At 38.2% G+C, this 13,526-nt stretch overlaps 1 protein-coding gene and 1 non-coding gene across 5 annotated transcripts in view; both read left to right on the forward strand.

Moving 5' to 3' along the window:
- Positions 1-13,526, forward strand: part of HnRNP-K (Heterogeneous nuclear ribonucleoprotein K) — a 287,517-nt gene that overhangs the window by 35,101 nt on the left and 238,890 nt on the right. The window lies entirely within an intron of this gene.
- TRNAI-AAU (transfer RNA isoleucine (anticodon AAU)) lies at positions 2,413-2,486 on the forward strand. Its single transcript has one exon. It is a non-coding gene; the product is annotated as a tRNA-Ile (tRNA).

Genomic DNA, 13,526 nt, shown 5'->3' on the forward strand with positions numbered 1-13,526 from the left:
ATGTAGTAGAGAGGTTACATAAAGGTTTTATTTATTTTTATTTAGTTATACAAAGATTATTATCTACATATTTTATTTTAATTTTTTTTTATGTTCAAAATGTAAGTTTGGAGTCGGTTCAATTTTTTTAGTACCCAATAATTTTTTTAATACCCAATAAATTACGCAGTTATTTTATTTAATATTACAAAGGGTAGGCCAAGTAAAGGTGTAGCCCGTATGAGGAAAAATAGGAATAAAGGAACAATGATTCTATGAATGATTCTTTGAGAATACATACAATGTAATGTATTTTCTGTAGAACAATACAATTTTCTACAATATCTAAGGATTTTCTGCCATGTTTTCCCATCTTTCTGACAATACCATGTGGAAAGAATGTTGATGGTTTGACAGCGTCGAACATCGATATATTTTCTTCAGTCATTCTTCAGTATTTCGAAATCCTGCATCCATCTGAACAAGTAGTAATTAAAAGACGCTATGTCTGGCCAAATTTCCCATCAAAAAAAAACTTGTGGTTGAGAATTGTCTAGAAAGAGGATCACTTTGCATCTTTTACTCGCTATTGCTGATGTTTCAATCAGTTTTAGCAACTCGTAGTACACTATTCTATGTTGGTCACATCATATGCACGGCAAAACTGTATGACTACTACAATGTAATGACATCGTTATACTGTATGTAAGTGTGTTTAATATAATTCCTCTGTTTGCAGATAATCAAATAAATGTGAATCTATAATATAATATGTACATAATAATCTTTGTAACAACTAAATAAAAATAAACAAAACCCTTATTTAACTCATCTACTACACGTATATTATATTCTACTACATACACACAGTTTGGCTTAATTCATATCTAAACCTATTTATCCATTTACAATATTAGTTTAACTACTACTAACTGACTACTTTGAAATCGGTGCCGAATCTACAGTTATATTAGTTTAGATTTGTTTTGTTGGTAATTTAATATTTTGTATGTCACAAAATTATATTATTATTTTTGTATATTTTGGGTTTGGCACCGACTTCGTAGTTATCAGTTGGTAATAGTTAAAATAATATTGCAAATAGATCAATAGGTTTAGGTAGGTATTAAGCTAAATTGTGTGTATATAGTAGAATATAAAATACATGTAGTAGAGAGGTTACATAAAGGTTTTATTTATTTTTATTTAGTTATACAAAGATTATTATGTACATATTTTATTTTAAATTTTTTTTTATGTTCAAAATGTAAGTTTGAAGTTGTGTTTTGAATTCGGTTCAATTTTTTTAGTTAAAATATTTTGTTTTTCTCTTTTAAGTATTAGATATTTACTCCTTAAATTACGCAGTTATTTTATTTAATATTACAAAGGGTAGGCCAAGTAAAGGTGTAGCCCGTATGAGGAAAAATAGGAATAAAGGAACAATGATTCTATGTCTAATATAGTATAGTTGCTGAATGGCTTTTGCACTGAACGACTTCCGATTTTCCGTCACATCGGTTCAGCAATAACATTATAAACAAATATCTGATTATTTTACATAAAAAAAACTGTGAAAACTTTGTATGTGTCCTTGAAATTTGAGCTTTTCCATCGATTTCACCAACCCCCCCCCCTCATCAGTTCCTGATTTGGTTCTAATGGGACCACCTCGAAGAAGAATATTTTGAAAATCTGCCCACAATTGACGGAGAAATCGGCGAACATACATTAATTTTTTTTTAAATACAGCTGAACGTACCTCGTACGTAGAACCTCCTCCTTTTTCAAAGTCGGTTAAGAAATAAACTGTAATTACTTTTGAATAGTTGAACATGAAAATCCAGTGAAGAACTATAGTAATAAAATTAAACTGAGAAATGTTTATCATATAGAAACATCAATTATTACGTATTATAGTATTACTCGAACAATTTTACAAATATTTATATTTATTAGCAGACGTATAAATTAATTTTACATTCAGGATTTACAACAGATGGTAATAAGTTCATAATTCCTCCATACTACATTTTTTCAGTTATTTTTAATTTGCTAGATTTCGTTTCGAAAACCTTACAATATATTTATCCTTCAGTCTTGATTTCCTCTTATAATTCATTTTCGAGTAAGAGTAAAATGTATTCATTTACATGAAACTTGCCTCATACAACATCCTTCGTAGCTCACAGTACAAACAGCATTACCTGTTCGAGAGAAATCTGTTTCCTTTTTGCTATTTTATCCAATAATCTTATGAACTGTTAATGAACGCGACAAAGTACACTAAGCTCTAAACCAAGATTTCTTCTAGAATTTTTATGTAATGTTTTCAAATTTTCGAATGTTAGTGCATATACATTAAATATACAAAATGTGTATGGTAAGTTCAAGAATGCCATATCACAAGCTAAAAGTACATAGTGAACATCAGGCCCATTAGCTCAGTTGGTTAGAGCGTCGTGCTAATAACGCGAAGGTCGCGGGTTCGATCCCCCCATGGGCCATTACTTTTTTTTCTTTTTTTAAATTTTTAAAATATTTCAATTATGTTTTTATAATTAACCTTGAATAAAATACATTTTTTATTATCAGGGTTTTTCTAACAAAGCATGTACATGTATGTCTAGTAGCTATTTTAAACTAATATTTTCAGCTGTTATTGTTTTGTGTTTGCTATTCATTTGTCTTGATGTGAGGTAAAATCGAAACGGCTTTCCATCGGATATAAACAATTTCATTAGGGGTGACCCACATTCCAGCGGCTACGCCACTTGATTCGTATCAGGACGGAATTCAACAGTTGGCTATTGTTGGCCCTAAATCGCCCTTTTTCTGTTCATCCATCTTCGTGTCGTACTTTAGCGTTATAGACAGGGTCGGATTCGTGTTCGTTTGTCAATTGGCATCGTTAGAATGGATAAAAAATAACATTCACCGTTGGATTAAAAATGTATTCGGTTTTGGTCGAAATTCGTGGCACTGTTTAATTAAACAATAGTTTCGTAAAATAGAGGTGAAAAAAGTTGTTATTATTATTATTTTACAATTAGAAGAGTATGGTACAGAATATTTAATAGAATCAGACAAATCAAACTATTAAAAAAACATAAACAGAATTGATTCGAATAATACTTACCGAAAAGTCATTACAGGTTTTTTTTTTTCGAAAAAAAAAAACTACATACTTTTTAAGAAAATGGAGAAATGTATTTATCCAAAGTTTGGGTATTTGATTCTGTACATATTGTCCATTTTTCAGGCAATTTATGGATGCCATCCCAAAAATAAACTGTTTGTTCTTTGACCAAAGCTATTCATTGAATCATTTTCTTCAAAATTGGCAGAGCTGCTCTGCAAGTGCGTGTCCCGTTGATGTAAAAAATAGATAGTCAGGCGGGGCCAGGTCTGAATGATACCGCGGGTGCGATAATATGTCCCATCCAAGTGATTTCGGCACTTTCTTGACCGGTTTTGCTTTAGAAGACCGTCTCTTCGGACCTATTCTGGTGGTTTTTAGATTGATGCATGGGTCAAATTGATCATTTGCTGTCGGTAGGGATCACTATTAATTGCCAGGTTTCAATAGTTCGTGATGCACCATGCCACTCTGGTTCCATCAAATGCAGGGCATTGTCTTGCGACCAAAACTATTTAGTTTTGGAGTCGATCGGCCAACTTTTTGCGCTTAGATTTTTCAACATAACGCCCCTTTTTATCACGCGTCACTATTCGATGCAGAAATGACTTACGATCATACCTTTGAAGCAGCATGTGGCACCCATCGTCTCATCTTTTGGATTTTCCCCATTGCTCGTTATCGGTCGCTAATCGTTTCTTAGGCCACATTTAACGCTTCTCCCAACTGGTTTTAGGTTTGGGTTGGGTCTTCATCAAATAACTCTTGCAGTTTCACATATCCTCTATATCGTTATATTATTATAATATGTATTTAAGTATATAATTAGAACAATAGACCCTAAAGAGTTATACAAGTTAGTGGGTTAATAATAAATATAAATTTAATAATAATAATAATAAATTCATGGGTAACTTCAAAAACGTATCTTACTTTGAACCTGGATCAGATAGATGAAAAAACTAGCAAGTTAACGTAATAAGTAACTACGAATAACGTACAAAAGACAATCGACAATCCATTCCCACACATCGATAAGTTAAAGCTGCAATTTGGATGTGATATGTGCCAAATGACATACAACTTAATGAGAAATCTCAGATAATTATTTTTTCAAGTTCCATACAAAATCTATTTTATTTGAACCCCAATAATTTTATATTTACATATGTTCTAATAATTTAATTTAACATAGAAGTGGATACAGAACAAGCTAAATGCCCAATATTGTATAGAATAACAACGAAAACATTTAATTAATTTCTGTACTACTAATTATGATGTTTCATAATATTTGAAGTAATATTTTTTTAATTAGACTTATTCTAAAGTCTGTTTTGAATAGAATATTTCCTAACATGTTTGAGAAGATTAAAATGTTAATGAACAAATTCGTATATTTTTTATATTAGTATGAATAACAATTTATTAAAAAGCATTACTCAACTTCAGGTACCTTACTAATTGGCATATTTGAATATCGTTAAGTGAAAGTCTCATCGGTTGAAATGTTGTTCGAATAATGGGCTAACTGAAAATATTTGAGAAAACTTAAAATGGCATCATAATAAGATGTAACATAACATTGCGTAATTATTTTTTGCTTTTTTGGTGTCGGTCACTGAATACTGACATAATTCGATCTGATTGGTATTTAATTTATTTTGGCGGATTGCTGAAGTTTCTGATCATATTTTATCAAATACATTTTCAATATCGGTTTAAACAACTTTCTGTTTTACTTATTTCTAATTATAGAATCCAGACTGTTCTAAAATCCTAATCTAAAAATCCTATAAACCTGAAAAATTGGTTTCAATAACAACAATCCACAATTGATCAGGTTCACAGAATCACTAATGTCGCAGAAAAATCACTAGAAGAATGTAAAATTTGTTCTCCAATATTTTTAGACGTTGCTCTAGCTTTCGATAGAGTTTCAATAGAGTTTTGCATGAGGATTTAAAGTATAACCTTAAAATGCCTCTCCTTCGCCAATTTTCAAAAATGTTAGACTCATATGTACTAATCTATTCTCCAGAATCAAACAAGAAGATGTCTATTCTGACTTGTGGAAAATACAAGTAGGTGTGTCAGAGGGAAGTGTATTCGGACCAGTCATTTCTATGTTACACCCTCGGGACTTGCCAACATTCAATGAAAATGTCGTTGCTACATTTGCAGATGACTCTGTAATCCTAGCCATTGGAGATAACATTGCACCAGCCTAAAAGTTATAAACAGCTATTTTTTTTTTTTTTTTTTTTTTGTTCTGGCCTAAAAACCAGGCGGTGGAATGCATGACGCATACCTGGTCGCGGAGACTTGCCCTGGAGTGACAAGTTGGACCGGGTTATGTGGGACTGCCTCTGGGCTTACCAATACACTAAACCGAAACCGCCTCACAGTTGACCCCTGTGGATCACTACTGCTACTGCATTAAATTTGGGGATATGGCACCCGCTGATCGGGCAGCCGTTATTGGGCACGAGGGCCCGGCGATTCTATTGATTCGCGAACCTGAGTTAACACACAACTGGGTACTGTTGTATGGGGGCAAAAGTTATGACTGTAGCGACGGATGAGGTCGTTTCAGCCTGGAAAAGGGGGAGAGCTTAGCGGTGACGCGGTGCTAAGCTCCCAGCATGTCGACCAGCTCGCGAACAAGCGCGTTTTCAGAAGAACTTGAGCTGAGTTGTTGTTTGTGGAATGATTGAGATATGAAGTGCTTGATTTCTGGAGTGTCAGTTTCCCTATGGATTTGATTATTTCTGACAAACCATGGAGCGTTTAATATTCTCCTGAGGAGCTTATTTTGGAAAACTTGAAGCCGTTTGACCTGGTTGGGTGTAACAAACTTGAAGTAGACATTAGATCCGTAGAGGAGTACGGACCGAATTAACATCTTGTAAAATAAGCATTTGATGGAGATGGGAAGCCTGCTAGAAGGGCAGATCAGAGGAGATAGCAGGTTTGCTATCCCCGAACCTTTTTGGATTGCTTTCTGGATTTGGGAATGCCAACCGAACCGCCGGTCGAAGTGAAGACCTAGGTACGTGACGTTATCCAGCCATGGAATTATTGCGGTGTCGATCTTAAGTTGCGAGACGCGCAGTGCGTAACGCTTCTTGTGGAAAATGATGGCCTGGGTTTTCAGGGGGTTGATTTGCAACCTCCAGAATTTGAACCACTTGACCGCATGATCGAGCTGCTTCTGTAAACGCTCATGAATTGTAACTTCGAACCTGGCGGCCGTGAAGAAAGCAGTGTCGTCAGCGTAAAAGGCGACGTCAATATGCTCTTTTCTCGGCATATCTGAAATAAAGAGATTAAATAAGGCTGGGGCCAGCGGGGAACCTTGAGGTACGCCAGCATCGATTTGTTTACGACTGGAAAGTGACGCCCTGATCTTGACCTGGAAAGATCTGTCCGAGAGATAGGACTTGATGAGAGCGGTTAGGTCTTCTGGGAGGCCTAACCGCACGCACTTTGCGAACAATCCGTCGTGCCAGACCTTGTCGAAGGCTTTGGTTAGGTCCAGAAGAACTGCTCCAAGCTTTTTACGTTGGTCAAGAGCATGATGGATGTGTGCAGCCAGACGGGAAGCTTGATGGACGGATGAGTGGTGAGCGCGAAAGCCGAATTGTTCATCTGGAATGATGTTGTTTTCCTTTGTGAAAGAGTTGAGAGCGTAGAGTATTGCCCTCTCGGCAAGCTTCGAAATGGCGCTGAGAAGGCTGATAGGCCTGTAATCAGATGGAGATGATTTTGCTCCTTTCTTGGGTATAACCGCTATATGTGCGTGTTTCCAAGACGCCGGGAAGTGTTGCAGTCTCATGATGGAGTTAATAATGTTTGCCAGTTCTGCGAGTTGCTTATGCGGGAGCTTTTTTAACTGGGTAATCGATATTCCATCGAAACCTGGAGATTTTTTGGTTTGAAGTTTGCCGATCATAGTCTGTAGAGACTTTGGAGATACAAAATGGTTGAGAAGAAAGGCGGGGGTTACTGGTCTTTTGACGGAGTTGGATTCGTTGATGACAGTGTCAATGTCTTTAGTTTTAGTGTTCTGTGCGGGTGGGAGGCATTTCATTTGAGCTTCGTAGGTCTCTGCAAGGAGCTCGACTTTTTCTTGGTCAGTGACTGCAAAATTTCCTGTAACCGCTGACTTCAGGGGAGGGATGACATTGTGCGTCTTCCCCACGAGGCATTTGGAGACACGCCAGAAGGAAGGGGGGCCATCCAGCCTTTGGTCCGCGAGAAATGAGTTCCATTTCATTGCTCGCCAAGTCGAGACGGCCGCCCTTACCCTCTTGCATGCTCTGTTCGCCTCCCTTTTGTCTGCAGCATCAAGGGTGAATCGAGCTAATCTGCATAAACCGTTTTTGATGCGAATTTCACGTTTAAGAGAAGCGGGAAGATTGTTTTTCCACGGCTGGGGTTGTGATGAAATTTTGACTGTGGAAGATTCGTGAGCAGACTGAATATCGCGAGTTAGCTTGAGTACGGCTTCCTCGAGGTGTTCTGGTGTGTTAATTTTCGGAATTGGATCGGATTTCAGGAGAAGAGATTGGTAGTTTTTCCAGTCGGTTTTTTTCCTGAATCTTGTTAGTGGGACTTGAGTGGTGGCGCAGTTTCCGAGTTTGAGAAGGATCGGACGATGATCAGAGTCTAGTTCGTCAAGGACTCGAACTTCGGAATCGCGATTTACGTCTTGAAGAATAAAGAAATCTAGGATTCTTGCTGCGCCTTGAGAGACTGTACTAGGGTGATGGGTGGGTTCATCTGGCAAGGCAAGACCGTAGCCCAGATCTGCACTTAGAGCTACGATGGCGTTACCTGCGGGATTCGCTCTGGAACACCCCCAGGTGGGGTGGTGGGCGTTGAAGTCGCCACCTATTATTTTCGGAAATTTTCCTTCGACGAATGATCGGTATTCGGCATAGTTGAATGCAGAAGATTTCCTGTACAGGGATGTAATCACGAAGGGACGTTCTTGGATATCGATTTTAATGGAGGTTGTTTCGAAGTTGTTTACTGATAACGATGGAAGGAGCTCGTGTTTGACTCCTTTTCTGACGAGAATGGCGGTTCCACCGCCTCGACCCGGAGTTCTATCGCTTCTGTAGACAAAAAAGTGTTCGAAAGAGAGACGATGCGAAGGTTTCAGGAAAGTTTCCTGGATGAGCACGATGTCGACGTCATAGAATGTTATGACGTCCTCCAATTCCGCTTGCTTTCCGCGTAAGCTATTTGCATTCCATGTCATCAGTATAAGAGATTTCGGAACAGCCATTTCGAAGAGTTAAAGGCTGCTGAAAGTTATAGAGACAGGTAAGTGTTGCCGCTTAGGCGGCGACATTTGGAAAAAGACGAGCAAGTTGGTGAGCCAGGGCGATCACTTGTAGGAAAGCCTGCGGGTCAGTAAACGCCTGCATTGTGGAGTTAAGGTCCGGTGTATTGGTTGGAGCAGGAGTTTGAGTTGGAGCAGGCTGGGTAGCGCTGGCTAATTTTTGGGCTAGCTTTCTGCCACCTTGGTTACTCCATGCAGAACCTTGTGGAGGTCTGGTTTCGGTCGGAATTTTTGGTTTTCTTGGAGCAGGACGGCAGATGCAACCGCTGAAGTTTGCGGTATGAGTTTCACCGCAGTTGCTGCACTTTGGAGGTGCATCTGGGATTTTGGTACAGGATCTAGTGTCGTGATGCCCGGCACATTTGACGCACCGTGGGGGGGCTCGGCAATATGAGCTGGAGTGCCCGAAAAGCTGGCAGTTGAAGCACTGCACTGGCTGGCCGTTTCCTCTCTGGACCTCGACCTTCACTGTGATGACGCCGAGTTTGGTCATATATATGATCTGTCGCTCTTCGCGAGGGACAACTACCTGAACAATTGGTAGTTCTATCCCGGATTTTAATTTCCATCTTTGCACAAATTTGGGATGGAAGCCTTGATCAAAGAGAAGTTCACGTACTTCGTCAATGCAGAGTGATTCTGGGATGTTTTTTATTATTACCCGGAATGCTCTCTCCTCCGGATGACAGAAGGAATGGTAAGGGTAATTCCTTTCCTCGAGCAGGGTAGTAAGTTTACGGTAATTGTCGCTTGTGGCGACGAATAAGAAAATGCCGTCCTTTTTATTTCGGGTTATAATGTCTATTGATTGTGCCTTAGTAATTCTAATGAGCTCCATGAACCTCTTCTTATCACGGAGCACTATAGGCGGAATTTTTTCCTTTGGGGGACTTTGAGAGACAGTCGCCGAAACGGTTGGCACTGTTTTTGCTGTGGAGGTTAAGACTTGTTTAGTGACCTGGCTACTTACCTGCGCAGGCTGGTCTTGGGTTGGTCTTGTGGTAACTTGTTTCGGTACTGGCTGTGGGGCCGTCTTGGTGGTCGGCTTGTTTTGCACTGGTCTGGTGGCAAATTTTGTAATCGAAGGCTGTACGTTAGCCTTGGCTTTCGATTGGGTAGATTTAGTGGCTGGCTTGGCTACCGGATTGGGTTGTGATTTGGGAGCCTGTTTTCCCTTGTTGCCGGCCTTCGGCAGCTGGCTTTCCTGAGGTGGAGTGACGGGCCCTCTTTTCCTTTTTCCCACCAAGGTGAAACCGTCTTCTGAGTCTTCAGTTTGGTCTAAGTGTTGTGTCGGTTTAGCTGGTGTCTGGGACTGAATTTCTATGGCAGCGGGAATCTTTACTTCCATGGCATCTCTTTGATGCTTCATGAATTGTGTTATCGTAGCTGTGAGAGTTTTTATTTCTTCCTTGAGCTCTTCGGAAGCCTTTTCGCTCTTTTCCAGCTTTTCCGTCTGTTTGTTCAGGGCGTCTGTTTGGGCTTTTGCGAACGTTTTAAGGTCAGCTATCTGCTTTCGCAGGTCTTCGTTCTGTTTTCTCAATTCCGTTATAAGCACTTCTCGGCTGTCTTCTGAAGATGGTCCATTTGAATTTGAAACACTGGGATTATGTTCAGGAGGCGACGTCGGCTCTGACGTACATGACGCCATTGCCTTGTCTGTAAAAACGCCTTTTCGGCGCTTACAGACGCTTTTTTTTTTTTACGTAGGCACTGGTGAAACGTGATAACGGGTCGACCGTCTTAGGGAATGTTTCGGGTAATTCTCGGAAGCGCAGGTAGGTTCGGCGGACCGGACACGACCGTTCTCTTCGAGAGCTAGCACGGAACTGAAAACAGCTATTACCAAAATAGAAGGCTGGACATAGAAATTACCCTTGATGTTAACTTCAGGTGGAAGCCACATGTTCAGAAAAAATATGAAGAACTAAAGCTGAAGTAAAAAGAAATGTACTGGTTTTTGGGTAGATATTCAATCCTTTCAGCATATAAGTAAGCTTGTGCTTTAGCAACAAATCTTCAGAAACTAGTGTTTCCCAAGGTATCTATTGTATAATAAGTACTTTGAAATGTTCAAATCATAGCAAATTAGGATAATAGCAAAAAGCTTATCATTGTTAATTTATTAGCATTCTATAATAAATAATAAAAAAGAGATTGTTCTAGATTTGTTCCAGATCTAGTTGTATATTTTCAAAATATAAGTAAATTAAGTGTAAATAAAAAATAATGATAGCTCCAAACATTTGTGAAAAAACAAAATGAAATGCCTCTGTTTCACAACGTTTGTTATTCTATTTTTTATACTCATAATCAAGAGGCGATTTTTACGCCGATTTTTTGTTTTATGCTGTAGCGACGTTGAGGCATGTCGCATTTTACACCGTGAAATAACGGTGTACAAAATACCCAGAAATATAATCTCAGATGAACACAGCCGGGGTGACTGTAGCGCCAACTACTACACGATAACGAATATCTGGTAACTCCGCGACTTGAAGGGTGATTGAAGAGTGCTTTCATTCATTCAGATACTGACCAGGGTTCCGTTTGGACGTGCCACCATCGACTGCCCAAGACTCGTGTACAAGTAACACCGCTTATCTATTTGCATTTTTCCACATTTTATATTACATCAATAAATAACGGTCACACTATGTAAACAACTACTGTTTGATTTCGTCTCACCTCCATTAACAATACAGTCCCCGATCCGACACATAGATGGCGCTACTAGAATTAAGTCCATATGTTTTTAGTTAGCCCTAAGCCTCCAAAGATGCGTATATACATTTGACAGTTGTCGAATCATTAGTTTGTGAATTATAACATTTTGAATGAATCAACTTTTCTTATTGCGAAAAGATGGATAAAAAGGAATTTTGCATGTTGATAAATTATTGGTTTTTGAAGAGAAAAAATACAGTTGAAGCAAAAACTTGCCTTGATGCCGAGTTTCCGGACACTGCCCCAGGAAAATCAACCATCAAGGATTGATATGCTAAGTTTAAACGTGGTGAAATGAGCACCGAAGACAGTGAACGCAGTGGACGCCCAAAACAGGGTGTTACCGACGAAAACATTTAAAAAATACATAAAATGATTTTGATTTACCGTAAATTGAAACTGAATGAAATAGCAGACACTCTAAAGATATCAACTGAGCGTATAACATCATATCATTCACGAATATTAGGGTGTGAGAAAGCTCTATGCGAAGTGGGCGCCGCGCGTGCTCATTTTTAACTGAGTACAACGACGAGTTGATGATTCGGAGCACTGTTTGAAGATGATCAAGAGTAGTAAATCCGAGTTGTTGCGTCGATGTGTGACAATGGATGACAATGGAGTGGACTGCACACGATGAATACGCTCCAAAGAATGGGAAAACATGGGATGCGCATGGAATAATTTTCATTGACTACCTTGAAGAAGAAGCACCATCACTAGCGACTATTTCTTGGCGTTATTGGACCGAAAACGGTCGTATTTGAAGAAAAAGAAAGTGGTGCTTCACCAAGACAATGCACCATGTCAATAATCCATAATTGAGCTTCGAATTGCTTTCTCATCCACCGTATTCTCCAGATCTGCCCCCCGCGACTATTTCCTGTTCTCAGGTCTCAAAAGAATGCTCGCTGGGAACTGAGGCCTATTTTGAAGCAAAGGACAAATTGTACTACAAAAATAATAATTTTGCCAAAAAAATGTGTTTTACTATGGTAGGCCGGACTTTTCAATTGTCTTGTGAAATGCTTATAAAAGATAGAGAATGAAGGAGTTATTTACTCTAACAAGATGCCAAGGGCTTTAATTAAAACTCCATCATTTAATTGGTGATACTCCAAACCACATTTTGTGTTTGTTACAGATTTTCAAGCTTTTTATGATTTTTTTGGAATTAATCTACTAGGATGGAAGATAAACAGTTAGTCTATACAAGTTATGAAATATGATGATGTTTAAAACTGCGAATTTATTCAAAAATACTATTTTATTTAGTCGTCTCATCTTTAGACGACCTCTTGAACGACGACACAAAACGTTACTGTGGATTTTTATGTAGTAGAAAACAAACTAAACTCATCTGGCATGTGATTGTCAATAGGAACAATGTTTGGTAAAAGCGACGGGTGGGGTAAATATTTTCGTTTGAGATTTGTCATACAAATATTCAGGGGTGCTTTATTAAACCACACAGTTTGAAAACGGCCACATCTCTTAAGACTTCTGTCGCGTTCACTATACTCACCAGACATTGAAGCTTCTTAGTATTACTTGTTCAAATCGATGCAATATGGTTTTGGTTGACACATGGTTTGGAAATGCTGAAAAAGTGCCGAAATGTAACCGTTCTTGCGACACGGTATCACCATGTTGCCAGACGGGTAAAAAAAATTCCTTCTCAATGAATGCAATTTTACAGTGAAAAATGATCGTATGAAGCACATAATATATTTCTTAAAGATAATTCTATAACAAAATGGATTGAAATATATTAACGCCTAATAAAACATATTAACTTAACAATCAAGACGAACTAGTTCTTAAACACAATGGGTGTTACGGAAGAGAGATGAAATATTGTTACAAGCGTTAAATTTTTTACAACATGGGATCATAATGATTCCTCTCGAGACGTGAAGACCACCGGTATAGTATATCAAATCAGCTTTATCAATACTAGTTTTTATTTCGGCAAATGCTGGAACATAAAAAAGGTAGTACCTGTTCGACGACGAGATTTATAAACCAGAAATGTGGCATTAAATGGGCCGTGTTCCCGATAAAAAATACATTTATTGCGGTTTAATATATATCGTTCGTCATAAAAGCCCGAAAGCAATTTTTCATTCAAATAAAAGAGCATAAAAAATATATTACATTGGGAAAAATATTTTACAAAAATTGTAATAGTTCAGTTTTAATGTAGTTGTTTATGTAGATTATGTCTGAAAATTATCGGAAATTGATTATTTAAAACTCTTATAACAAGTCAGTTGAAACGTCCCCAGCCTACCGTAGCAAAATACATTTTTTTTGGCAAAATTTTTTTTT

The sequence above is a fragment of the Rhynchophorus ferrugineus genome, unplaced genomic scaffold (genome assembly GCF_030347505.1).
Source record: "Rhynchophorus ferrugineus isolate W39M unplaced genomic scaffold, kcgeb_rfMv2 rfM4, whole genome shotgun sequence".
Lineage (NCBI taxonomy): Eukaryota > Metazoa > Arthropoda > Insecta > Coleoptera > Curculionidae > Rhynchophorus > Rhynchophorus ferrugineus.